The sequence below is a fragment of the Ambystoma mexicanum genome, chromosome 6q (assembly GCF_040938575.1).
Source record: "Ambystoma mexicanum isolate Mex_15411 chromosome 6q, UKY_AmexF1_1, whole genome shotgun sequence".
Taxonomy (NCBI): Eukaryota; Metazoa; Chordata; class Amphibia; order Caudata; family Ambystomatidae; genus Ambystoma; species Ambystoma mexicanum.
In genome coordinates, this window is record NC_090937.1 from 91,885,292 (window position 1) to 91,897,589 (window position 12,298).

The following is a 12,298-nucleotide window of genomic DNA, read 5'->3' on the forward strand; positions in this document are numbered from 1 at the left end:
CAGGTTCAAAAGTGTTGTGTCTACAATCTGAAGGGTGTAAGCACAGAGAATGGTTGTCAATGTTCAAATGCGCCCCACCTTCTTTAAGGGGCTGATTCCCCTCCCCCTGGCTGCTGGTCAGAGAGAAAGAAGAAAGGAGAACAACCCCATTATCATTTAAGCTCTTTCTCTCTCTGCGCCAGCAAGACTTGCAAACCACAGGCTAGTGATCACAGGGACCACTATGAAACAGAGTTCAGTGTTGGGATGCAGATTCAAAGTCCAGTAGGAACCAGAGTAGTCAAGACCTGGAAGGGAACACATGGTGTCCAGTAATCGAGATTTGCACCCAGGCAAGGGCCATTGCTCAAACAGATTTCTGGAACAGCAGGCAAGAATATACATTCTCCACCCGCTGTTAAAGCCAGTCGAGGCCCTTCCCAGGGTGGCGCTATTTTTTAATACTTTACCTTCATTTATGTGGGGAGGTAACAGGGAGCTTTTCCCTGTTGTCTCCCCAACCCTAAAAACCAAGGTCGAGACTCTTTTACAATGTTGACACTACCTCTGGTATCGTCTATCCAAATTGACTTCTGCGACTCCTCTCTGGTGACCCCAATATACTCAGCAACAACAAACACTTGATTTAAATACTTGACGTACTCCCACTTAAATCACCCAAGCCTCAAAGCCCGACTGGTAAGTGGGCAATTAGATTTACCACAGTGGGATAATGTGATCATTATCCCCATGTTGGCACTTAATAACAAGGTAAATCCGCAGTAAATCATCATATAATTATTATTTTCACACTTCTATTACTGTTGATACCACATTTTACCAGATCAAAGTCAACATTTGAGACAAAGTGTTTCAAGTGGTGTGGCACAACATGCTTCGGGCAAGCCCTCAAATGCCCTGGTGTCAATGGACACTGCACCCTTCTGCATGTCAGGAAGTTCAAGCAGGGCAGTGTTTGGTCCATCCCACATTGTGAGGGCACCAGGCCCAGGTGCAGCTGCGCTGTCGGGCTATGTCCGTCGGATGCGCAGCAAAAAAAGGGACACAGGACAACCTGATAGATTGGTGGCATGATCCACACTGACCAGGAAGCCCTTGGTCATGCCCCTTTTATTATCTGTCACTGTTCCTTGTGGGGTAACATGTTGGGGTGCTTTGTTGTGGGTGTCCCCAGATCGGGACATAACACCCCTCTCCTTTTTCCATTACCGCGCACAATAAAATTCAACAACTTATTGAGAGTCTTTCTCCTTTAACACACATTGTCTCTGAGTCTCACCGGGGGCCCTGGTGCCTCCCACAGAGGGTATCTATCATGGAGTCAGCCTTGTTGGGCTGATCACTTCTCAAATCTCTTCCCCTTTTGGTTGTTCTGATGCCACTGCAGGACTTTCTCGGTAGGGTGTTTCTTCCTCCCCAGTGAATTCTTGGTTGGTCGCTGGGGTTTCATTGTCTTCAGTTTTCTCCACCCTGTTGGCTGTCTCTGGGCCTTCCACCCACACCCGTTTGGGTAGTCGCTTCAACCAAGATGCATTCCTGGTGATTATCTCTGTGCCTCGATAGGCCATAACCAGTGTACCTTCTCGGTCTGCCACTGTCCACGGAGTGTTGCCAAATGGGAGTGTTAGTTTTTTTCTGTTGGTGTTGAGGAGTTTCACGTGATCTGCTCTAAACTGGGCATTCTTGGCCTTTTCTCTGACCACCTTGCTGTGGACATGTCGCTGATCTATGGTCTTTACCGTGGTCAATTTGTAATGTGGCATTGGCGAGTTTAATACTGTTCCATACATGAGGTCAGATGGCGGGGCCTCTGTGGAGGAGTGTGGGGTGAGACGATAGCTCCTCAGGAACCGGTACAGTTCAAATTGCCACGTGAGACCTTGTGCTTTGGTGATTCTGAGGATCTTATTCAATTTTTGCATGAAACATTCTGCGTCCCTGTTTGCTTGGGGCCACCAGGGTGTGATGCAGTGGTGGTGTATTAGTAGATCTTCCAGATCCCTATTGATTTCCTTGCCTTGAAAAGGTGGTCCATTGTCACTCTTCATTGACTGGGGAAGACTGTGAGTGGCAAACATTTTCGTTTTTAACGGCATAACCATTTTGGCTGATGTGGAAGGTACTATCTCCACTTTGGGGTAGCTGGAGTAGTCGTCTATTCCTACTAGAAGGTATGGTCCTTCTTAAACTGAGCAGAAGTCAATGCCTATCGATTCCCACATCTATGCACCTCTCGGTTGAAGCAGATGGGGTCTGGTCTTGGGGAGGCTCCCCTGCGTTGGCATGGAAGGCAGGACGACACAAGTTCATCCACCCTTGAGTCTAATTGTGGGAACCAGACCCTGTTTCTAATCTTTACTTTTGTTCAAACTAGGCATTGGTGCACCACGTGTGCGAGTGTGACGATTCAGTTTTGTAAACTGTGCAGGATCACTATTCGCACTCCTATAAGAATGAGTCCTTCTGTTGTGATTGATAATTCATGGCAAACTGTGAAAATCCCTGTTAAGAATTCTCAGGCCACTTTCGCCGAACAACTGGTAGGGGTTTCTTGCTGACGTATGCACTGCACTGTCACTTCCCCCTTCCCATGCACTTGCGCGATCTGAATGACACCTGGCCTAGTAGGATCGTTGTCTGTCTTCCCTCTGTTCCCCCTCCCTTGCCTCGTCGCGCCTTGAAACACTTGTGTATAGGTGCGTTCTAAATGAAATATCATATCATATCATGCATGCAGTAGTATGGCCGTGGCTTTCAACGTCAGTTGTGGGTACATTTGCTTGAACGTTTGAGTAGGGCTCGACATTTATTGACGCGCATGTGTCGATGGTCAATGTAATAGCCTATTCAGCTATGTGTATTGTGCATCTGGGCCATTCCTTTTTGATGAATTCCTCTCTAGCACTGAAATCATATGTATTTTTCCCTTCCTTTTTGTTGTTGGCCACGTTTGCGGAGCTGTTTTTTCCACCTCTTCTTCATCTTCAGATTCCTCTGTGGTTGAGTCTTTGCTTGTTTCCTCTTGTTGAGCTTTGGCTTGTTTCCTCTTTCATCTGGGCTTTAAATAAAGCAGGCGGGCTGCATGGGGTTCCCCAGCATTTGCACCGGCGTGAAAATGCATGCCGATGCAAATGCTGGTGCATTTGTATGGGGAGAGGAAGAAAGGCCGCTGAAACGCAAGTTGCATTCCGCCCTTCTTTTCAGCCACACAAATAAATGAAAATAGGGGGTGACGTTAATGGAAGGCATGCAAGCATTAGGCAAGGGTTTTACGCCTCGCATTAACGTTATGCCCCAACAGAAAATGAGCTCCAATGTGTTTTGAGGAATTCATCATTGCCTGGGATATATCTAATCTCCCTCAATGTTTATGGCTGAATCCGAGAGACCTATTTACACAAATGCCCTGTGTAATAACACTGTTTTTACATTTTCAGAGGTATTTTTAGTCTTTTTTTATTCAGAACACAAAAATATGTTCAAATGTTGTATGCTTTTCAAAAAGGAAAATAGTTTCAAGTGGAACATCAGATCATAGGTGCAACCGTTTTGTTGGGAATTCTTACCACTCTTTTTTGTTAGCAGTGATGTATAGCATAGAACTGGGCATCGAGACTGTGAGGACCTATCATGTGAGATCTCACCCGGCTGTATCGAAGAAGACAGAGGAACGATCGATGAGGAAGAACCAGATGATAGGCTGATGGTAATAGTGGTAAACTCATCTTGAGCCAGAAAGGAGAAATCCCATTGCATAGTGAAGGCGGATGGAAATGAAACACGTGTCATGTCCGATTCGGGGTCCGACCTGACCATCCTCCCCGCCCAGACATACAAAAACATGGTGGGACGTGACTCAGTTTAGATTAGAAGCACAAAGCAAAGGCCCACAGTCTTCAGGGGAGCCACCGTAGACCTATTGGGCTACATGAAAGGCAAATTTGAATTTAAAGATAGATGGACCACAGTGAAAGTCTACTTCTCAACCGAAGATCCCGCAGTGCTGAGATGGAACGAGCAGCTCAAACTGAGCATCTGGTTAGACCCCAGCACTTACGAATAGGTGATGCTGGTCTGCTCAGGAGGAGCAACAGATCTGAGAAGTGAATTTCCTTTGCTGCTCTTCAAAACACCTGGAAAAATAAAAAACTATGCACACAAAATCTGCTTAGTACCCAATGCCATGCCATTCAAGCACGGCATTAGGCCAGTTCCAGCGACAGCGAGGTCGGCTTTGGAACCCCAGCTCTGCAAAATGTTCCAGGAAGGTACAATGCAGACCGTCAAATCCTCCGAATGGTTAAGCCCGGTGGTCCTGATAAAGAAAAAAATCCTACAACGACTTGAGAGTGTGCATAGATCTATGCAGCCTCAACTTGGAGGTGTTCACAGACAGTTCAGCATCAACTAATGATGAAGGAAGCCAAAATCTTCTCAAAACTCGATATGCGTGATTCCTACCATCAGATTGATCTACAAAAGGCCTCACGTCCCCTCACAGCATTCATTATGCCATTCGGCACATTCCAATACACACGAATGCCGTTCAGGTTATCATCCGCTGCATAAGCATTCCAAAGAATGATGAACTCACTGCTGCAAGGCATCGACAACATGTCATACTTCCAGGATGACATCTTTGTGTATGCCAAAGACACAGTAACCCATGACAGAGTGCTGAGAGAAGTTCTTGGCAGCTACAGAGCGCAAAAGCCCACCTTCGCCACGAGAAATGCATAATTGGAGCTAGTGAAGTCGAGTACCTGGGTTACCGCATTTCAAAAGAAGGAGTGAGCCCAAAGAAAAACCTACTCCAAGCCATAGTTGATGCCCCAGCTCTGACCTCAAAAGATGAGCTCCGGTCGTTCTTGGGACTTGTGAAGTATTACGCAAAATTCGTTCCCAGATTTTCTGAAATCACATCCCCCCGTGAGAGAGCTCTTGAAGAAAGGAGCAGAGTACACGTGGGAATCATAGAAAATTAAGGCTTCACTGAAATCAAGAAAAGAATCCTACATGTCCCGTGTCTGAAACCATTAAATCCCTAATGGCAAAGATACGTAACAACAGACGCCAGTGCGTACGGCTTGTGCATCACCTTCACCCAAAAAAGGGGAGATACCGAAAATATAATCGCCTTCGCGTCAAAAGCATTTTCTACTTCAGAGAAAAACTACTCCATGGTCGAGAAACAGATGCTGGCATGCGTCTGGGACAAGGAGTACTTCAGGTCATACGTCTGTGGAATCAAGTTCCGCCATGTCAACGACCACAAACCGCTTGTGCACATGTTGAGCCCGGGGCACAAAAACAACGTCACGTCTAGCTAGAATTGCTGCCAAACTACAACTGTACATGTACGAGATTATCCATATTTCGGGCTGGAAGGACGCCCACGAATGTGTGGTAACATCCATAGGAGACCTAAGAAACAAGGACTTTATGGAAATGAGCGAGTCTCATTGGCAGGAGGGAGTTAGCACAGCAAGAGACGGAGGTCAGGGAATAAGAAAACCAAAGTGAGCGTGTCCCCATGAGCCCCACACCCCGGGCTAGAGAACCATACCGAGAAGCAACCTCAACAGACCAAACCCCATGTGACACATCCCGCATAACCACCCATTCCCCCAAGGCAGCCATTGACCAGAACCAACCCCAACGTGAAAGAAGGACGCCAACCAGATTCACAGACTTTATCATGGACTACGAACAAGCTTTTCCAACAAAAGGAGGTGTGTGAGGACCTATCACGTGAGATCTCGCCCGGCCAAGATCTCGCAAGATTTCGAACAGGAAGCGGGGAAAGGACCGGAAAGCCGTCAGAGTTGGAGCGAGGAACCAGGAGGACAGTCGGGCCTCGGCGCTCCTCCTGAATGAGGGAATTAGCTCTCCAACTGAAGTCTGCTCTACCAGCAGATCCCTATAGCTGCAGAGCGTAATTCCATGGCTGAAACAAGCCATGTGGGAGCTCTAGCAGGCAGGGGATGTAAATACCATCTAGTGTATATTCTGTGCAGTGAAGCTAACTGTGCTGGGGTAACAGTACTGAACTGTGAGTATTACCCCCCTGTTTTGGACAAATCGTTTCCTACCCTGTTTATGCAAGGTGTCACAATAAAAACCTTCCCGTTACTCAAGTGTGAAACCTTTGCGCAAACGGGAGACATGGTTTGTCCTAACAAGTATATCTAAGTGGACCATCTTGCAAGAGAGTTAAAAACAGTCAAACAGTAGGAAGGTTAGAATGTACCACCTCACTCAAAATAACTGAAACTGTTGCTAAAATACGAACCTGCGAATATTAAAAAAAATATCTTGTCTTTTCTAGAATGATGCAAAGAAGCCTACTTACAGGGCATTTTTTTGCTAAGTCACAAACGTTTCCTCCTTTGATGTGAGACAAAACTTCTGCATACAATTTAGTGGACTCTGCTTGTATCTTTCCAACTCTTGGATATACTGAAAGTGTAAGGTGTTCAGAAAGGTTGCTATGCGTCTGCCCAGAAACCGGTTGCCGGCACACAGCAGTGGAATGTGTTGGCCACCACACCACGTACACATATCGGGTTACTTAGTACGCAAAGCATTCGTAATCAAGGCCGTGTACCCCGAGCAGGCCTAGGGATGCAGTTACATCAGCATGGGGTCCACACTACGACAAGCTAACGAACGACTGACAATGCGGAAGAGGATACACGGTTATGTTATTTTTTTTTGAGAGCGCGTGGCCAAATTTGATCTGCCCCGAGTCATTTCTTCGGATGAAGCCTGAATCCAAGGCGTGTTTCTGTTTTGTGTGCGTTGTTTATTTTACAATCATTAGACACTCTTTCCAAAACAGCTCTGATGATCTGATAGTCCGCAGCCACAGAATGGTGAGATGTGGCATCAGATAGTTGTCAGAATGCCAAGCGTGCCTCCTGTCTTGTCAAAATGAGCATGCGTGCAATACTAGGAGTATTTATGGTGATTCGGATTACTGGGGCGTGTGCTCGCTATCGGGCAGGCTCGTTATGTAAAGATATGGATCGGAGTCTTTTTATTTTCCCACAGTTAACTGTCAACCCAAAGCCACCATTTTAAAATTAAACGAATATTGGGGGCTGGGCATTACCTCGCATTATGATTTAAGTGGAATACGAAATCGAGTTGGGGCTGTGGGAAACGCTGCATGGGCGGGAGCGCAGGAGCGTGAACATATTATACGCAGCGAAGCCTAAATGAAGGGACTGTGACTCATGCAAGAGTCACCTGCCTGATCCTGAGGTTCTGCAAATGTACTTGCCACACAGCATGATCGAATGTGGTCTTGTGTGCATCCAGCCGGCATATTACAAAAAAAAAACAAAAAACACCCTTATGGTTCAGTTTCCAAATAAACCGCTATCAGCTATTAGATTAGCGAGTACATCACCTTAATTCTGTAAATAAATAACTCGATCCCCAAAGTGCTTAATAGCTGGTAAATTGTCATTTAGAGTCTCAGTTTCTGCCGCCTGTCTGCCTACAGCCCGTAGCCGTTCATCCCCCTTTAAGGATGGGTAAATAGTAACGCCAGTCTTCTCAAACCTGAAGGCTGAGTCACTTTAAATGGGACCATGTTAGCCAAAGAGGACCGCAAGGTGTCAAATTATCGCTGACATATTTAGGTGGCTCAGAAATCACCCAGAAGAGCACCATGAGAAAGGGGTGGAGGACACATAGCCCCAATATAATCTACTTGGTGCTTTGCATTTATTTATCCCTACCAGTAAAGTGATGGTAAACTATGAGCCATTATAGGGTCAGCGGTCAGCGGTAGGACTTGCTTCCTGTTCGGTGTCCGCGGACGTCTCTCTGAGCCACTCGGGTAGCTTTGCAATGTTTGTGGACATAGTAAGCAGCCGTTGATTGGTCAATTGAGAAACGTGAGGTGCGTAAAAACTTTTGAAATAGACGCTTTGTTGGATTTGCAAACTGAGCCAGTAGTCCATGAACATTGCAGGAAAAACATATTCAAAAATGCAATATTACACTTGTGAAACAAATGAAACTATCTCTGGGAAGGTGGGGGGTGATAACGATGGGACGGGATATGTCCAGAAAAAGCCCAAAATTGGGTGTTTATTCTTCTCCGTTATCCACAAACACCTCAGCTCTTTGGAGACATTGCTGCAATGTTTACAGGGACGGTAAAGAGCAGTTTTTGGAGGTCGTATTCCTTCGGCACCTTCAACAAAACTGCACAAACTTTTGAAATTAAAATGATAGACCCAACATTGAATTTGACAAGAGGGCACACTATTGAAGGGAGGATCCCAAAATGTTTGGACATATTACAACGTTGGCACCATTTGACAAATCTGCAGAAAAGTGTGCAAAATAAAATTCTAGATTCAACTTTGAATATTTTTCTCAAGAAGGAGCGAATAGTAGGGGGTACCAACATTTTTGAAATCAGGATAGGCTTGAATGGGTGAAACAATTTGGCTCACGGCTACAGCCTAAAATGCTGGACGGATTGGGCATGGCCACCAGGAACAGGCTATATAGTTAAAGTGAGCAGTGGGCCTGGCCCCCGGCTACGACAGGTACAGAAAATAGTGATATAACTTTGGCACCAGAGGCATAGCCTGTTGCCAGATTGTCCGGGGCATGGTCTTCAACCATGCCCCGGGTAATCTGGCCACTGGCCATGGCCGCCAGGTACCGGCTATGTGGTTAAAGTGGGCAGTGGTCCTGGCCCGAAAAGTACATGTTGTGATACATGGAGTATTTCGTGAGAGGCCTCCCGATCACCCTTCATATGTTTCTAGCGACACCGAACCCCTTGTAGGGCCTTTCCATCAGGATTATTACAGAGTATTGATGTTGTATGTGATGTCCCAATGATGTCATCTGTGATGCCATTTGGGGTATCATCTTTGATGTCCTGGTTGTTAGTCTTAGCAATGCAAAAGTGGCACAAGTTAAGGTTACATACAGGTTGCGAGTCCTAAAAGAAAGTGGGGGGACTCTGGCAACCATTGGGAAGTGATGTCATGGGACATCAAGGTGAAATATGCAAATTTAATTCAGGCTTGTTTTTCACGATTGAAGAAACCCACACATGGCAAAAAGCATTTGTCAAGGGAAGATAATTTCATATTCACTTGCTGCTTGAGTATAAAATAGATGCACCTTTTAAATCTGATAACCTGTAACAAAACATATCCGTGTAGAAAGATGTCAGTATGCAACATTTTGCAAGATTACATCCAATGATTGCTGTGGTCTTGTGGTTAAGTGTCTCGTTTCAGAAACACAAGGCCAGGGTTCAATTCCAATTCCTCTCAAAAAGTGGGTGGACACCATCCACCTGCATGGTCCCTCAACTTGAGCCCTGGTAACAAAGCTTACCATAACTGGCAAAAATTATTTGGTCTTTAGATTTTGCCCTGCAACCATAACGTCCCTTTAACAACTTTTTTTCCTTGAATTTGACAGTTTATTGATTTATTGTTTGCTTGTTAGGCGCTTATGCAATAAGAATATACTAATTCAAAGTGCCCACAGGGCAGGGAGCAAGGGAGGGTGGGAAATACATTGCAACATTACAACACAATATTTTAGAGCAGAGGGCGAAGAGGGAGGGGGACAAACTTACTATGCCTACTATTTATATTTTATATACTTGTATAGGTTCTAAATCCTTGCATGTAAGTAATAATGAAATGATATTTTATTTATATCGCGCTTGTACACAAGTGTTTCAGAGCGCGACCAGTCAAAGGGAGGGGAACAAGGGAGAACAAAAAAAAACAGCAATCTTACTAGGCCCAGTCACATTAAGAAAGCACAAGTGCATGGAGAAGGGAAAAGGGGGAACGTGCATGGAAGGGGGAGAAGTGGAAATTGCGGAACAGAGGAGAAAACAGAATAAATACTAAATAAAATAAATAACTAAATAAAGGCAATAAACCATGGTAGTGCAACTAGCAAGTGGCAGCAGAGGCGTCTTTATGGAGGGGCAAAAGGGGCACTTGCCCCGGGCCCCCACCTTGGAGGGGGGCCCCAAAATGCAGCCTTATTAAAAGAATTCAGTTCCCATTATTCATTAAAATTAAATATCACATGTCAGGATTCTTTATGGTGTGCTGCTGAGGCTCTAAACATATTGCCTGCTGTTGTTGACATGTACATTCTGCTCTGATCTTTTCATCCTGTAATGCTTACTATGTTCACTGCTGTATAAATAGTTTGTGCGGCACAACACCTGTAGCATGCACACCTTTCTGTGGGGATTATATTGATCATGTGCAATAGCCAAAGTTGAAAAGGATATTGATGAATTTGAGTGTCGCGATGGTTCAGAGAATAGCTCAATGTGTTAAGCACTCATTGTGGAGATTTGCGTTCATATGCAAGATTACAGTAACAAATTCCAGCAAGGCTGACTCAGCCTTTGCAATGTATGCAGTCGATAAGCCTGCATGTAATGTACTTAGATTTTTAGAACACAAGGTGTTATCATCACCAATGTGCCTGCACCAGATAGCGGTTGCAATAGAAAGTACCATAGCATAAGTATGGTGAAGGTCTAGAAATTGGTTCGTTCAGATGGGGAGTTGCAAAAGCTAGGCAGACACCTCCAAAGACAAAGTGTTAGTTCACGGAGGTGATTATGTATCCAAATTCCAGACTGTGGAACCAAAACGTTCCTTCTTGGATCCTGGTGTTGCCAGATGATGATACAGTGACCCAGGACAGATCTATTATCATTGACAGTACTGTGCTGTCTTCCATGGAAAGGTTTGTGTTTGGTCATGTGATTTACATATTTTCCTACTCAGTTCTGTAAAATGGGATTATTCTAGTTCAGGCTAAGAAAAGACAGTGGTAAAGTGCAGACATTGCAGAGAGGATGTGAATACCCGCTTAACCTTTTAACCAACATGTGATCCTGGGCATCTAATTTAATCTTATATTGCCGCACTAGTCCAAATTGCCAGTCCCTCACCCCTTCAGAGTGATTTTGTTCTCAGGGTATGATCTTTAAAGAAGACTCAATCGTGGTTTCACTGGCTATATGTAGTGTTGCTTCCTCTATAATAATAGTGAGAATTGATATATTGCACACCAGGGCCTCTTGTTTATTTGCTCTCTAATGGCAACACTACTTGAAAACCATGTCCCTTTTCTAATCTCAGTCGGTTTGGATACAGACAACTTCCGGGTATCTTCAAATCGTCGTCCACTCTCTATACTATGGTAGGTTTCTCCTTGCTTCCCATTTGTCACCTGTATCCATGCTTGAGCCCTTTTGCATCTGTGAGGCAGCTAATCGTGTCGTTTGTCTGTTCTGGTGTATGTGCATCTTTTTCATACGATCTGTGTCCTGCAATTAAACCTTGTCCAAAATACCTTCCTTGTGGCTGCTATTTAGTGAAATGTTTCCTGTACCTCTGCTAGAACACAAGCACCCTTGTAGTAAACTGCAAATGTTGCCCTTGAAATACTACTCGTTTATCATTCTGAATACAACAAGAATGAAGGAGACTCAAATGGTGTTCGTCATCCTTTTTTTGATCTCTGCAAGCAACACATCAAACTGTGGGTTGTGATTGTGACAAGGGGGGTGGGCGGGGAGGGTTGTGCAACCCCATATTCTATATCCCTTAATTCCTTTGGTCCGGTGGAGGGGGGCCCAAAAGGTGTCCATGCCCCGGGCCCAAAAGTGCTTAAGATGGCGCTGAGTGGCAGGTGATAGATTAGTCAGATAGGGTATATGTGATAAGTGCAGAAGAAAAGTGGGAGGGGGAGTGTATGGGTACAGATACAGAACCCCAGTGTGATGGGTGGCTCAGAGGCAGTGCAGGAGGGTGGCAGGGTAAGACGGTACCTGGGCCCGAATGACAGTGGGTGGCCAGGGGCACAATGCCAAGAGAGAAAACAGATCAGGAGGGGAGAAGGGGGGCTAAGGCAGAGGCAAAGAGGAAGGTCTTCAGGTGCTTCCGGAACTGGAGTTGGTTCTCCTCAAGTTTCAAGGTGGCCGGGAGGCTGTTCCAAAGGGAGCCCCCAGCCAAAGACAGAGATCTACCCCCAGCTTATTTCTTTGCAAAATGACTAACCCTGAGGGAGTTAGAAGTAGAGGAGCAAAGGGCTCGAGAGGGGAGGTATTTACACTGGGATAGTTGAAGGTATTTTGGACCCAGTCCCAGAAAGCCTTGTGGACAATGCAGAAGGTTTTCAATGTAATCCTTGCATCCACTGGGAGCCAAGGAAGGGATTTCAGAGCTGGAGAGATATGATCCCAGGGCTTGAGGCCAATGGCAAGTCT